Source organism: Triticum dicoccoides, chromosome 1B, assembly GCF_002162155.2.
Source record: "Triticum dicoccoides isolate Atlit2015 ecotype Zavitan chromosome 1B, WEW_v2.0, whole genome shotgun sequence".
NCBI lineage: Eukaryota > Viridiplantae > Streptophyta > Magnoliopsida > Poales > Poaceae > Triticum > Triticum dicoccoides.
Window position 1 is genome coordinate 225,268,917 of NC_041381.1, and position 16,293 is coordinate 225,285,209.

The window sequence follows — 16,293 nt, forward strand, 5'->3', positions numbered from 1 at the left end:
CATCTATGATGATACTGGGTTTTGTCACAATTATCGTCATAGAAGTTTCATAAGCATGACAGAAAAAAATTTATTTGACCCAAAATGTCACGGGTGTGTCTTCTTTTGCAGTGAAAGGTGCACTTCCCAAGGTTACCAAACAAACATGCATCACGTAGAGCAATAAAAACATCACGTAAATGTTCCTCCAAAAATCTGCTATAAATTAGTATATTGTCAAAATAGACTACCACAAATCGTCCAACAAAAACACGCAAAACTTCGTTCATTAATCTCATGAAAGTACTAGGTGCATTAGTTAACCCAAAAGGCATGACTAACCACTCATATAAAAACAAAATTAGTTTTAAATATTGTTTTCCATTCATCTCCCAATTTCATACGAATTTGATGGTATCCACTACGCAAATCAGCTTTGGAGAATATTGTCGAGCCACTCAATTTATCAAGCATATCATCTAGCCTAGAAATAGGATGACGATAACAGATAGTAATAATTAATGCCTCTACAATCAACACACATACGTGACATACCATCCTTTTTTGGCACTAGTATAATAGGAACAACACAAGGACTAAGAGATTCGGGTTTGTCGAGCAGCGCCTGTACTTGACGCATAATCTCCTTCATATCCTATGGATTGGTATGGTATGGCGCACGGTTTGGCAGTGAAGCACCGGCAATTAAGTCAATTTGATGCTCAATCCTGTGAATAGGTGGTAATCCCGGTGGCACGTCGATTCGTCCATTTTGCATCATGTTTACCTACTATTATTTACTATGTTTTCATGCATAATAATTCCCTTTGGAGTAATTCTAATGCCTTTTCTCTCATAATATGCAAGGTTTACACAAAGAGGGAGAATACCGGCAGCTGGAATTCTGGACCTGGAAAAGCTACGTCGGAGTTACCTATTTTACACATCTCCAAATGACCTGATAATTTACGAAGATTTATTTTGGATTATATGAGGAATATTGTAGAAAATAACCACTAGAGGGGGCCCACTGGGTGGGCACAACCCACCTGGGTGTGCCAGGGAGCCCAGGTGCGCCCTGGTGGGTTGTGCACTCCTCGGCCCCCCTCCCCTCTTCTGGTATATAAGTCATTTTGACCTAGAAAAAATAAGGAGAGGACTTTTGGGACGAAGCGCCGCCGTCTCGAGGCGGGACTTGGGAAAGAGCACTTTTGCCCTCCGGTGGAGCGATTCCGCCGAGGGAACTTCCCTCCCGGAGGGGGAAATCATCGTCATCATCATCACCAACAAATCTCCCATCTTGGGGAGGGCACTCTTCATCAACATCTTCAATAGCACCACCTCCTCACAAACCCTAGTTCATCTCTTGTATTCAATCTTTGCACCGGAACCTTAGGTTGGTGCTTGTCTGTGACTAGTAGTGTTGATTACATCTTGTAGTTGATTACTATATGGTTTATTTGGTGGAAGACTATATGTTCAGATCCATTATGCTACTTAATACTCCTCTGATGTTGATCATGATTATCATTTGTGAGTAGTTACATTTGTTCTTTAGTTCATGGGAGAAATCTTGTTGCAAGTAATCATGTGAACTTGATATGTGTTTGATATTTTGATGGTATGTATGTTGTGACTCCCTTAGTGGTGCCATGTGAACGTCGACTACATGACACTTCACCATATTCGGGCCTAAGGGAATGCATTGTGGAGTAGTTATTAGATGATGGGTTGCTAGAGTGACAGAAGCTTAAACCCTAGTTTATGTGTTATTCCCTAAGGGACCGATTTGGATCCAAAAGTTTAATGCTTTGGTTAGATTTTATTTTAATACTTTTCTCATAGTTGTGGATACTTGCGAGGGGTTTAATCATAAGTATGAGGCCTTTTCAAGTAAGAACATCACCTAAGCACCGGTCCCCCCACATATCAAATTATCAAAGTAGCGAACACAAATCGAACCAACATGATGAAAGTGACTAGATGAAATTCATGTGTACCCTCAAGAATGCCTTGCTTATTATAAGAGACCGTTTTGGCCTGTCCTTTGCCACAAAAGGATTGGGCTACCTTGCTGCATATTTACCGTTACCTTTACTTGCTCATTACAAATTATCTTGCTATCAAACTATCTGTTACCAACAATTTCAGTGCTTGCAAAGAATTACCTTGCTGAGAACCACTTGCCATTTCCTTCTGCTCCTCATTGGGTTCGACACTCTTACTTATCAAAAGGACTACGATTAATCCCCTATACTTGTGGGTCATCAAGACTCTTTTCTGGCGCCGTTCCTGGGGAGTGAAGCGCTCTTTGTAAGTGGAAATTGGTAAGGAAAAATTATTACTACGTGCTGAAATTTATTGCCACTTGTTACTATGGAGAACAATCCTTTGAGGGGTTTGTTTGGGGTATCTTCACTTTGACCAAAACCACAATTAGTTACCCCTCAACATACTGCACCTACTGAAAATATTGGTTATGAAATTCCTTCGGGTATGATAGAACAACCGCTAGCTAATTCTTATGCAGGAGATGGAACCGAACATCCTGATATGCACTTGATATATGTAGATGAAATTTGTGGATTATTTAAGCTTGCAGGTTTACCCGAAGATTAATTAAGAAGAAGGTCTTCCTTTTATCTTTCGAGGGAAAAAGCATTGGCATGGTATAGGCTATGCGATGATTGTCGGTGTCAAAACCGGCGGATCTCGGGTAGGGTGTCCCGAACTGTGCCTCTAAGGCTAATGGTAACAGGAGGCGAGGGACACAATGTTTACCCAGGTTAGGGCCCTCTCGATGGAGGTAATACCCTACTTCCTGCTTGATTGATCTTGATGATATGAGTATTACAAGAGTTGATCTACCACGAGATCGTAGAGGCTAAACCCTAGAAGCTAGCCTATGATTATGATTGTTGTTGTCCTACAGACTAAACCCTCCGGTTTATATAGACACCGGAGGGGCCTAGGGTTACACAGAGTCGGTTATAGAGAAGGAGATATACATATCCGAATTGCCAAGCTTGCCTTCCATGCAAAGGAGATTCCCACCCGGACACGGGACAAAGTCTTCAATCTTGTATCTTCATAGTCCAACAGTCCGACCAAAGTATATAGTCCGGCTATCCGAGGACCCCCTAATCCAGGACTCCCTCAGTAGCCCCTGAACCAGGCTTCAATGACGATGAGTCTTCGGCATTGCAAGGCGGGTTCCTTCTCCGAATACTCCATAGAAGATCTTGAACATGAGGATCGTGTCCGGCTCTGGCAACTTTTCATAGCGTGAATTCCCGCCGTGGCCCGGTCATTATTCGAACCGTTTCCCAACCTGCCACCGTACATATCGCGAGGCAGTTTTATTGGCACGTCTTTTCGAAGCAGAGATCGTGTCCCCTTATCACGGGATTATCATCAATACGGGTGTGGGTAACCCAACCACGCCATCAACGCGGTGCTTGGGGAATAAGTGAGTTTACCGGGCAAGTGGGGAGGCACAGGATCCCTGTTGCCTTTATAAGGGGATAAGGACTCCCTTTTGCACCCACGCCTTCTTCTTCCTCTGCTCATCCATTTTCCCTCGCTTGAGCCCCAGCGCCCAAGCGTTTGTCTTCTCCGCGCACAAAGGCCTTCCGAAAATGTCCAGATCTGGAGTAGGAGGCAAGTGGATGGCCTCTATCGTCCGGGAGAAGGATATCAAAAAGCTTCGGGAGGCCGGGTATCTGGCCAAGAAAATCAGCCACCATCTTCCGTCGGCGGGACAAGCCGTCCCTACTCCGGGACCCCACGAGAGGGTTGTATTCCTCCCTCATTTTGTCCGCGGGCTGGGGTTTCCCCTCCACCCATTCATTCGCAGCATCATGTATTACTACGGGATCGATTTTCACGATCTATCCCCCAATTCCTTCCTCAACATCTCGACATTCATCATCGTGTGCGAGGCCTTTCTCCGCATCTCGCCACACTTCGGCTTATGGCTGAAGATCTTTAATGTGAAGCCCAAGGTAGTGAGCGGCGAGCACGCCGAGCGCGGAGGCTCCATGGTGAGCAAGATGCCCAATGTTACATGGCCAACAGGTATCGAGGGAGTTCCGGACTAGGGGGTGTCCGGATAGCCGAACTATCATCATCGGACGGACTCCAAGACTATGAAGATAGAAGATTGAAGACTTCGTCCCGTGTCTGGATGGGACTTTCCTTGGCGTGGAAGGCAAGCTTGGCGATACAGATATGTAGATATCCTACCATTGTAACCGACTTTGTGTAACCCTAGCCCTCTCCGGTGTCTATATAAACCGGATGGCTTTCGTCCTTAGGACGAACAACAATCATACCATAGGCTAGCTTCTAGGGTTTAGCCTCCTTGATCTCGTGGTAGATCCACTCTTGTAACACACATCATCAATATTAATCAAGCAGGACATAGGGTTTTACCTCCATCAAGAGGGCCCGAACCTAGGTAAAACATCGTGTCCCTTGTCTCCTGTTACCATCCGCCTAGACGCACAGTTCGGGACCCCCTACCCGAGATCCGCCGGTTTTGACACCGACATTGGTGCTTTCATTGAGAGTTCCTCTGTGCCGTCACCATCAGGAAGGATGCCTTTTCCCGTCTTTAAAGACGGCACCGTCGTCAAGGGCCGCTGGCCAAACTATCCGGCTAGGCGGTTTTCTTATAACCGCCTGTTCGGTCACTGCTCCGACAATGACCTCTCAGGTCATTAAAAGTGATCTTCACGTCAGCTCGGAATTCACCGAGCAGCTAGATCCGATTGAGCTCTCCTCCGTAAACGAGCTCTTGGATCACATCGCCGCCCTGGGAGTCGCTACCGACTATGATCAGATTGGGCTTAAAACCGATCTGAGAGAAATTAACTCTCCCCAGGTTACCCACCACGTTGTTGTGGTAGAGGAACAATGCGGCGACTCTTCTTCTATGTTAAAAACCAACTATGTCCGGATTCCCGATCCCTCCATGCCGGATTTCCGTGGAGGGACGGACGCTAATCAAATACTGAACCTAAAGTCAGGCATCGGACCAGATTTGTTGGAAAGCGTCCAGCAAACCAAGCTTCTGAATCCGGAAGCTTCTTGGCCTTTGAGCCTCAGATCGGGCGGGGTTCCGAACTTGATTCCACCCGCCCACCCAAACATAAGCGATCTATCTCACATATGGCAAGAGCCCCATGAAACAGTACATCATTACTGGGCCAGATTCCTCCTGGTTATGAACAGGATAAAGGACTGCCGTGAAGAAAGCGCGATTTCAATCTTCTGCAACAATTGCACGGACAAGGGAATCATAAACGCCATTAGTCGTCGCGAAGTGAGACGCTTCGTCGACCTAGCGACCATTGTACAAAAATACTGCGTAATGGAGAGTGCCTGGAAAACCAAAACTAGATTTTGGGACAATCCGGCCCTGAATGCAACCCCAGTCTGAAATAAAAGGGTGCGTCATACTCAAGCACCTGGGTTAAAAACCAAAAAGCAAAAAACCCCTAAAGGGTACGGAACCGTACTGGAGGGATGGCTCAACGGACCCTGCAAAATCCACAGTACGGAGGGTGCCACTCCAACACATAGCCTTCGAGCATGTTGGATATTACGGCAGGTGGCCAAAAGTGGCGAAGGCTTTTTAGCCCCGGGCAACCAGCCCAGCAGCACCAGTACGGTATTAACAGTCTTCGAGACTTTCGCATCAAATAACATGCAGAAGCGAACAATCCGCAGCCTCGCCGAAGTCTACCAAGTAGCAACAACAATTCCATGGAGTGACACGGCTATCACCTTCAATGCCAGCGACGAACCTAAATTCCGAACAGCTAGAGCACCAGCCGCATTGGTCCTCAGTCCGATAGTGGACGGCTTTCATCTTACCAAGGTACTCATGGATGGCGGCAGCGGATTAAACCTCATCTACGAAGAAACTCTTCAAAAAATGGAAATTGACTGGAGCCGCATCGAGCAGAGCAGCACAACCTTCAGGGGAATAATCCCTAGTCAAGAAGTACGCTGCACAGGAAAAATAAAACTAGATGTAGTGTTCGGCTCGCCGGACAATTACAGGTCCGAAGAGGTCACGTTCCAAGTGGCCCCATTTGGCAGCGGATATCACGCTCTGTTAGGGCGAGAGGCATTCACAATCTTCCAAGCTATACCCCATTACGGGTACATGAAGCTCAAAATGCCCGGACCCAATGGAATAATCACTCTCGCCAGTGATCCAGATACAGCACTACGCGTTGAAAATAAGACAGCCGCACTGGCCCAAGAGGCATTATCCGAAGCCCTAGCGGCAGAGGAACTAACTGCGCTGCGCTCAATGGTGGATAGGGACGACGTGATACTCGACAAGAGGTCCAAGTCCACCTTTTTCAAACCAGCAGACGAAATAGTCAAATTTCAGGTCCATCCAATGGACCCCACAAAGACGGCATCCATTGGGGCACAATTAGATCCTGATGTAGAAGCCGCACTACGAGAATTCCTCCGGGAAAATTGGGACATTTTTGCATGGCACCCTTCAGACATGCCAGGAATCCCATGCAGGCTGGCAGAGCACAGCCTAAATATCCTAAAAGGATTCAAGCCAGTCAAACAAGCTCTTCGGTGATTTTCCAAACCCAAAAGACAGGCAATGGGAAAGGAGCTAGCCAAGCTCTTAGAAGCCGGATTCATTAGAGATATCAAACATCCGGACTGGCTAGCCAACCTAGTAATGGTACCAAAAAAGGACAAATCCTGGCGCCTCTGCGTTGATTTCAAAGACCTTAACAAGGCCTGTCCAAAGGACCCTTTCCCTCTCCCTCGCATCGACCAGATCATCGATGCTACCGCAGGGCATGATTCATTGTGCTTCCTCGATGCATACTCCGGATACCATCAAATCAAGATGGCGGAAAAAGACCTCAAGCAAATACAAAAACTAACGGGTGCGTAGCGGCCCTAAGCCGCTTCATCTCCCGTCTGGGAGAAAAGGCTCTGCCCCTCTACCACCTCCTCCGGTGCACCAAACACTTCGAATGGACGGATGCCGCCACGGCCGGACTCGAAGAAATCAAGGCCATACTGGCAACAAATCCGGTCCTGGCCGCGCCCAACCTGGGCGAACCTATGTTATTATATATCGCAGCAACACATCAGGTTGTCAGCGCGGTACTCGTCGTCGAACGAGAAACAGAAGGGCACAGATTCCCTCTTCAAAAACTAGTGTACTACGTATCCACTGTCTTAACTCCATGCAAGTCCCGGTACCCACATTATCAAAAGATAGCGTATGCAGTGTTCATGGCATCCCGGAAGCTGTGACACTACCTTCAAGAGTGTTCCATAACGGTGGCCTCCGAAGTACCTCTCAACGATATTATAAACAATCGCGATGCAACGGGCAGGATTGCAAAATGGGCCATTGAGCTCTTACCATTTGACATAACCTACAAACCACGGCAAGCTATAAAATCGCAAGTTCTGGCTGACTTCATCGCCGAATGGACCGAAGCCGAACTCCCTAAAGAGTACAGCGCGTACTCCAATTGGATCATGCATTTCGATGGATCCAAAATGTTGGCCGGCTTGGGGGCTGGCATCGTCTTGACGTCCCCAACTGGAGACACAGTCCAATATGTACTTCAAATAATGTACATGGACTCCAACAACACAGCCGAATACGAGGCCCTTCTGCACGGCCTCCGGATGGCAATCTCCATGGGCATTCAATGCCTAGAGGTGCGCGGGGATTCAAACCTCGCAATATCCCAAGTAAATGGAGACTTTGACGCCAAAGATCCGAAAATGGCAGCTTACCGCAACGCCGTCATAAAAATGTCAGCTCGGTTCGAAGGACTCGAATTCCACCATGTAGCCCGGGATAATAACCAGGCAGCAGACGTGTTAGCATGCATCGGCGCAAAACGCGACGCCGTCCCTCCAAACATCTTCCTGGAACGGCTCTTTAAGCCATCCATATTATGGGAAGAGGAGTCCGGAAATAACAATCCGGAGCCAGCTGCAGCACCTAACCCAGACAATTCTGACACAATCGGCGGCTCAGCAAATGAAATAACACCTTCAGCCCACGAAATAATGGCAGTAATTGCCCCGTGGACGGAACCATTCCTAGCCTACTTAATTAGGCAGGAACTTTCCGAAGACCAAAATGAGGCCCGCTGCATAGTTCGGCGATCTAAAGCCTACAAGGTCCATGAGGGAGAACTTTATAAGAAAAGCACAACCGGAGTCCTTCAAAGGTGTATCTCAAAAGAGGAAGGGTGTAATCTCCTGGCTGAAATTCACGCCGGACTCGGCGGGCACCACGTTGCAGCCCGGGCCCTTGTAGGCAAGGCCTTCCGTACAGGATTTTATTGGCCGACAGCCCGGGCAGATGCTCAGGACTTAGTCCAACGATGCATCAGTTGCCAGCTCTTCGCTAATCAGAGCCACATGCCACCCACCGCCCTCAAAACTATACCCATCACCTGGCCGTTCGCGGTCTGGGGGCTTGACATGGTTGGACCCCTTAAAGGGGGAACCCATAAGCACAAATACTTATTGGTCATGGTGGACAAATTCACCAAATGGATTGAAGCCAAGCTAGTTAAAACGGCAGAGTCCGGACCTGTGATAGATTTTATATCCGGGGTAGTCCACCGTTTTGGCGTCCCCCACAGCATCATCACTGATAACGACACGAATTTCACGGCCAACAAGGTTAAACTCTGGTGCAAAAATATGGGCATCAAGCTCGACTACGCTTCAGTCTATCACCCCCAAACTAACGGCCAAGTCGAGCGAGCAAATGGTCTAATCATGAGCGGCATGAAACCCAGACTAGTGCGGTCCCTCAAGGAATCTAACACGCACTGGGTAGAGGAGCTCGACTCCATACTCTGGGGGCTGTGGACCACGCCAAACCGAACTACCGGATTCACACCATTTTTTATGACTCACCTCGTGTGCGCATGTATGAAGAAAGAGAAGCTGAGCTGGATCGGCAGGACAGTTTGGACGCCTTAGAGGAGGAGCGGGACGTGGCAAAAGCTCGTTCCGCATTTTATCAACAGCAGGCTCGAAGATATCAAAGAAGAGAAGTACGGGCCAAAACTTACAATGTTGGCGAACTTATTCTACGCCTGCCGGACAAGAAAAAGGACAAACTTAAGCCCAAGTGGGAAGGCCCGTTCATCATCGACCAAGTCCTAACCGGCGGAGCATACCGTCTACGCAATGCATCTGACAACCGACTCGAGCCGAACCCATGGAATGCAGCCCGTCTCCGAAGATTCTACGCCTAACGCCAGACTCAGAGTTCGTCTCACTCCTCCGTCCACCTTTTTACATTTTCAATGTCTTTGTCCCCCTCCTTCTTCCCACTTTTTTCCCAAATACCTTGGATAGGCTGATTTGCGCATTGTTCGCACACAGTTGATGTGCTCCTAGCACTCATTATACCTGGGGGCTTCTTTAACAGAAGCTTAATTATACGGGCTTCATGCCCAACACATGTGTCATACTTCCGCATGTACCTTTTTTTCACCATTATATGCATCGATATGACTTAAGTTTTGGCCAAGCTGGGTTGCCTGGATCCTATGCTTACCCCTACATTCCCGATTGTTCGGCTAGGAGGTAAAGGGAGCACCTCTGCGATTGTTACTGCCGGGTCAGCCGGATGTGTACCTCAGACTGGGTGAAGCCGAAAGCTAGCGTTCTTAAGAGAATATTCAGTCGGTGACTTGAAATATGATTTATTACTTATTTATTTGCCCCCAGATGCTTTCTCTACTATTTTCGCAGTTCGGACATGCACTTTAGGGCATGCCTCCTAGGGAAATGAACCCTTAACGGAACTATTTTCCCTGGAAGATGTTTCTTACTAACCATGTAATATAACATAGCTAGTTGGGCACTTGTCTGATAAAGCAATTATGACCCCGACGCCTTGTCTCCATGCATGCCCCGGTTCTTCTATAACCGTAAGGATATTCGGACACACTCCGGACTGTTGGGTCCCGAGGTTGAAGCGAAAAGGTCCGCAAAGACAAACGATCTACAATCCGGTTAGAAGGCATTTTACATGTCATTTCAAATTACATCGTCAAACTGACTGATTGTACTCCTCTTCAATCCCATCTAACAGGCTGTCTAATTTACAGTCCTGTTGGGAATATTTCGCGGCCAGTTCTACTTGGCCGTACATCAAGCTCACAGGGATCTCCTTCCCATCAGGCCCCGCAGGTCCGACCTCGGCCATGTGGTTTGGGTCATCCTTCGGGTACCGCATCTTCACCATGGCCCAGGCCTCCCTGGCGCCCTGACGGCAGGCTGATATCTTCCACAGACGGAGGCGTCGCCGTGCTCCCTGAAGCTTCTCAGCAAGCCCACCAAGGCCCTCAGGTAGGGAGATGGATGGCCATAAAGCCTGAACGACGCCACTCATCGCCTGCCGAACATGTTCGAGCAGTTGCACCAGCTCGGGAAGTTGGTCACCCGTTGAACCAAGCATTTCCTCCGCCGGGCGACCTGTGAGCACACCTAAAGACACATTTCTATCAATCGACTTCCTCGCCGAATTCTTCTTTTCAAAGGAATTTGCTCAAGCACTTACTATAAATGCCGCGACGAAGCCGCTGATTCTCCTTCACGGAGCCAGACAGCTGGGCCCGAACACCTTTCAGCTCTTCTCCTAGCTGGGTGTGGGCATCTTGGAGCTTGTTTCTCTCCTGCTGCACCTTCATAAGCACCCTCTCGCCAACCTTTAGCTGACGCGGTAGCTGTTGCTTGTCCGGATCTAGTCCGGCGCCCTCTGCAATATTATTGTCAGATTTACGCACACGCCACACTTTGTTAACTACTTATCTTTTCGAAGTACATATTACCAGCGGGGGTCTCTGTGGCTCCCACTGTGGTTGCTAGTGCAGCCTCAAGTTGGGCCTTGCACTCTTGGAGCTCCTTGGACAGGTGGGTATTCTTCTCCGTAAGATCCTGCACAATAAATGATCCTTAAATTAGTTATTTTAACTATTTTAAGTCTCGGGGGCTACTAGCATATATAACTATTAAAATTACTTACCCGTATGTCCTTCACATACTGCTCCGTGGCTCTGGTTAAACCATCTTGAGCAGCATGGAGGTGTGTGTTTCCCGCATCAAAGGCATTCAACGCCTTCGGGGAGAAACACGCGTCACGAAGAACTGTCCGACGACGCATGTGATTCATGGCGCTCTCCACCTCAGACCGGGTGGCGGACAGCCTGTCGGCATCCTCCGTTGAAGGAGCATCCGGCTCTTGCCTTGTGTTCGCCTCCACTTCCGGACCATGCGATGGAGCATGGCTGGCGGAGGCTTGATTGGCAACCTCTCCGGACACTGTCCGGCGAGCGCTCTTTCTCCTGGAAAAAGTTATGAGCATTAATATAGGGATCCTTCCCTTAAAAACAACGGTGCGCCGTACCGTTGCGGCGACATTTCGATTCGCGTCGCACTCCTCTTCCGCCTGCTGGGCCGAACTGACCCTTGCTGGTCAGCCGCCGCAGGTTCGGCTTCCCGCCTTAAAGGCACCTCCTGCGATGCACCATCAGTATAGGATGGTCACAATTGAGCACGGATCAAATGATGGTGTCAAAACCTCGGTCGTAGTCACCTGGGAGGCCGGAAACAAACCGGGGTAGTCAGCCGTAATGGCGACTAGAGCATTGTCCATGCTAAGTTGGTGGAACACCCCGTCAATCAGCTCCACCTTTATGTCCGGGTCCTCTTTGGAAGTCGGATCAAGGGATCGTTCCGGATCCTCGGGCTGTGGAGTTAGGCTTCGTATGCCCTCCACGTCCCGGCGCAGCTCCTGCATCGAAATCACAAAGTAAAATACTTGACTTTGAAAGTATGGATCGGGTAGATAAACGTCCGCTTACCCAGCTCTGAGGGTTGTTCATGGAGAATCCGTTCAATGGATTCATGCAGAGAAAGTCCTCCTCCTCCCCCTTGTACAAGCCGGACAGGATCTTTGCCAGATCGGCTGCCGAGCTCGGCCCTTTGCAGCCATGACGGGTGGCGTCGCCTTCCCCGTTGAAATCCCACATAGGGTGGCCACTATATTGGAGTGGCTGCACCCCTCGCATAATGCACATGGCCATGATTCCAATCATGGTCAATCCGGAGTGGGCCAGTAACCTAATCCGGCCCATCAGATAATGGACGCTCCCATCCTCCTCCCGTTGAGGGCTCCGCGGGCGCCAACTCAGGCGTTTCTTCAAGGGAGCATTGCTGAACTCCGGGAGGCCGATCTGAACTGGATCCGGCAGAGGGGCATCCTCCATGTAGAACCATTCCGAAGGCCAGTCTTCAGACGCCTTCTTCGGGGTGCCGGATAGATATCCGATCCCAGCGATGAGCCATATTTTGGCTCCGCCCACTTGATATATCGACCCCTCATAGGAACGGGGTACGAGGCAAAACAATCTCTTCCACAACACAAAATGGGGCTCGATGCCCAGGAACAGCTCGCAAAGAGCTACAAAGCCCGCGATGTGCAAAATGGAGGCAGGTGTGAGGTGGTGAAGCTGGAGTCCGTAGAACTCGAGGAGCCCCCGGAGAAACGGGTGTATGGGAAATCCGAGTCCCCTTATTAGATAAGGGACGAAGCATACCCGCTCTCCTTTGGAAGGATTGGGGACGCTCTCCGCCTGCTTTCCGCCCTTGAAGGTGGCCAGTCCGGCTCGAACCCGAACCATGAAAGCTGGGGGAAGATATCCCTCGGTTTGGAGCGCCACTAGCTCGCTGTGTGGAATGGAGCATCTCCCCCAATCTCCTGGCTTAGGGCTGGGAGCGCGAGAGGAGGAGCCGCGTCGACTATCCATGATGGAATTGGTTTTTGTCAGAGGCGCTTCGATGAGGACTTGTGGATGGAGGATGGTGTGAGCTGGATCTAGATCCTCGCCTCTCTTATAGGCGGCTCGTTCGCACGGCTAGGGGGTAAAATGTAAAAGTACCCTAGCTTTTCGCATTCATACGACACGTGGAAGAAGGCCATTATTGGGCGTAGAAGCCAAGGAGCGCAACATTTATAAGGAAGCCGGACACTATTCAATAGGAACATGAAATTTGAAGGAGAACCCGCCTTGCAACGCCGAAGACAATATACGCGCCGGACTCATCGTCGCTGAAGCCCAGTTCGGGGGCTACTGAGGGAGTTCCGGACTAGGGGGTGTCCGGATAGCCGAACTATCATCATCCGTCGGACTCCAAGACTATGAAGATAGAAGATTGAAGACTTCGTCCCGTGTCTGGATGGGACTTTCCTTGGCGTGGAAGGCAAGCTTGGCAATACGGATATGTAGATCTCCTACCATTGTAACCGACTTTGTGTAACCCTAGCCCTCTCCGGTGTCTATATAAACCGGATGGCTTTAGTCCTTAGGACGAACAACAATCATACCATAGGCTAGCTTCTAGGGTTTAGCCTCCTTGATCTCGTGGTAGATCCACTCTTGTAACACACATCATCAATATTAATCAAGCAGGACGTAGGGTTTTACCTCCATCAAGAGGGCCCGAACATGGGTAAAACATCGTGTCCCTTGTCTCATGTTACCATCCGCCTAGACGCACAGTTCGGGACCCCCTACCCGAGATCCACCGGTTTTGACACCGACAGGTCCTTTTAAAGATTCCGTCAAGGAGTGGCAGCAACAGTGGTTTTACATCACTGAGCCGCGCGGCACAGAATGGGCCGCTGCTCCCGAATTCCGATCTGGGGCTCCCTTGCGGCTTACGTCCTGGCCCAAGAAAGGCCAGAACTGGTCTTCGTCCGACAAATTGTCGGTGCTCCAGACGCGCGTCAAGGATATGGAAGACAAGAATATCAAACTTGTCAATGTAGTCCAGGTGATGTTAGTTCGCCGGATTCTTCCTTGTCAACACAAGGCTTGCAATTTATGGGAATTCGATCCGGCCAAGCACCAGACCCTACTGGAGCTCTTTGGCTCCTCGCACAAGGATATCTGGAAGGTGCTTTTTAAGTCCGGCAAATCATGGCTGGACTCCGTCGAGGACCGCGGGTACCAATTGTCCCGCCCTGCAAGTTCAGTAAGCCATTGTATGTTGCCACTTCATATGTTTTATTCGCATAACCCAAGGGAAATGTTTAATGTGTTTCCCATAACTCTCCTAGGGTTGGACGAAGAAGGCAGCGTGGATCTACTGTCCGGCCCCACTGCCAGAAGAACCGGCCAGCCCACTCCTGACGAAGATGCTGGTCCGGGCGCCTTACAAGGCGCCGAATAAGAAGGTCGAGAAGGAGGCCAAAAATACCAAGGGTGGCCTCCATCGCTGTGGCGCCTCAAACATAATATTCGAAGACTCCAATGCCTGTTCTTCCTCCAAAGAGGACGAGGAGGAGGAGGGAGAAGAATCCCCAGCGGGGGGAAGAAAGAAAAGGACGGCCTCCACATCCTTGGAGGCTGAGTCGCCTAAGAGGGGAAAAACTCCTCTTCCGGAGGAGTCCACCGCCGCCCCCGACAGCAGCCCGGAGTGGGATCCCAGGGCCCAGCCCCTGGTGAACTCGTGAGTATATAAAATCCGAACACGTTTATGCGTCCACACTCATCATGGCATAATATTTTAATCTGAGCTATACTTTTTGCAGTCCAACAAGGTCCAGCATCGAACAATCCTCGTCGGAGGATATACTGGGCTCGGATGCTATGGAGAGCGGGACACACCCGAAGGCCCCTTCCCCCAAACATGTGAATGACACCGAGGTTTCGTCCCAGAAGGACCCAGGCCAAGGATGGGGGGAAAAGATTGTAGAGGTGGCGCCAAGAGGTCAAACTTCAGCGGTCGGACACATGGGAGAGAAGGCTTCCATGGACGTCGATGGTGGGGGCTATCCTGAATTCGGCCCCCAGCCGGACGCAATTCCGGAGATCAATACAGCTCTAGAACCAGGCAGGTGGCCTCCCTCGGCTGGAGGGGGTGTGCCTGTTCCACCGGCAACCTCTGTCCAACCAGAGGTGCCGAATACCTTATCGGCGGCGCTGAAAAGCGCCTCCATCGTCGATGAACATCGTGCCCTTATGGATGCGGTGATTGAGAAGATTCAGTCCGCTGAGAGTGGACTGAATGAAGCCAGCATCAGCCTTATAACGGGCTTTGAGGTATGTTTTGTGAGGTTTCGAAGAGTGTCATAGTATAGGTAGTAGCCCCTGATACACTGTTCGGTGAAAGAAATAGCCGAACAGGGGATCAAATATATGTTCGTAAGAGACTCACTTTATGGCATCTCTCTTTTGTTCAAAAGCAAGCGTCTGTAACGAATGCCACCTCTCAAACTGCGGAAGTATCCGGACTGAGGCAGAGTCTGGAGCGGGCCGAAGGAGAACTCGGCCGAGTGAAGAAGCAGTTGGAGGATAACCAAGGTATGCAGAAACCTTGTTCACATTGAGCACAAATAATTTTCAGTATGATAAAAATATGTTTCATACTTTGCTCTAGGGGCGATGACCGAAGTCGAGGCTCTTAAGAAGGCTGTGGCCGAGGCCGAGAAAAAGGCAGCCATAGAGCAGGCTCTTCGTGAGAAGCACGAGGCCAGAGTTATTGAAGTTGAGCAAGAGCTTCAAGAGGCCGTGAGGAAATGCGAGACCTTGGAGCAGAGTTTAACAGAGAAAGAATCCAAACTCACCATGGCTCATCAGGCCGCACGCGATGCCCGGCGGGAATCCCAAGGCGCCCCGCAGGAGATCCAAGAGGAGAGGAAGATTATGGCGGGTAAGGCTTTTTACATGTAAAGGAAGTATTTGAGGAGAAAATCATGTTTCTAATTTTGAGTTCGGATTTCTCCAGGGGTATTTGCGGAGCTGCCATGCAGCATATCTGATGCCGCCCAATTCTACCGAGACGAAGAAAGGAACACTGCGGATAAGCTCTTCTGGTCACAGTATCTGGCGCCGGTGTATCCAGTGCCATTTGCCAATCGGCTGAAGCAGTTGATCGAACTGCATAAGGAGGCCGAACTAGCCATGAAGGATTTGATTATCCGGCTATGGCCTGCCGAGCCGATTCCAAGCAGCTACTTCGGGCTCGTGAAGTGGCTTGTGAGTGCCTTCCCTCGACTTGATGTCATCACGCGGTCGGTCTGTATCAAAGGTGCGCGAATGGCCTTCGCCCACGCAAAGGTTCACTGGGGGAAGATGGATGCTGAAAAGCTGATGACCGAGGGACCGCCGGAGGGGAAGGAGCACCGCAAGCTCGAATCATATTATGATAGTGTCCTGAAAGGATCCCGCCTTGCGGCGAGCAATGCACCAAGGACATTATATT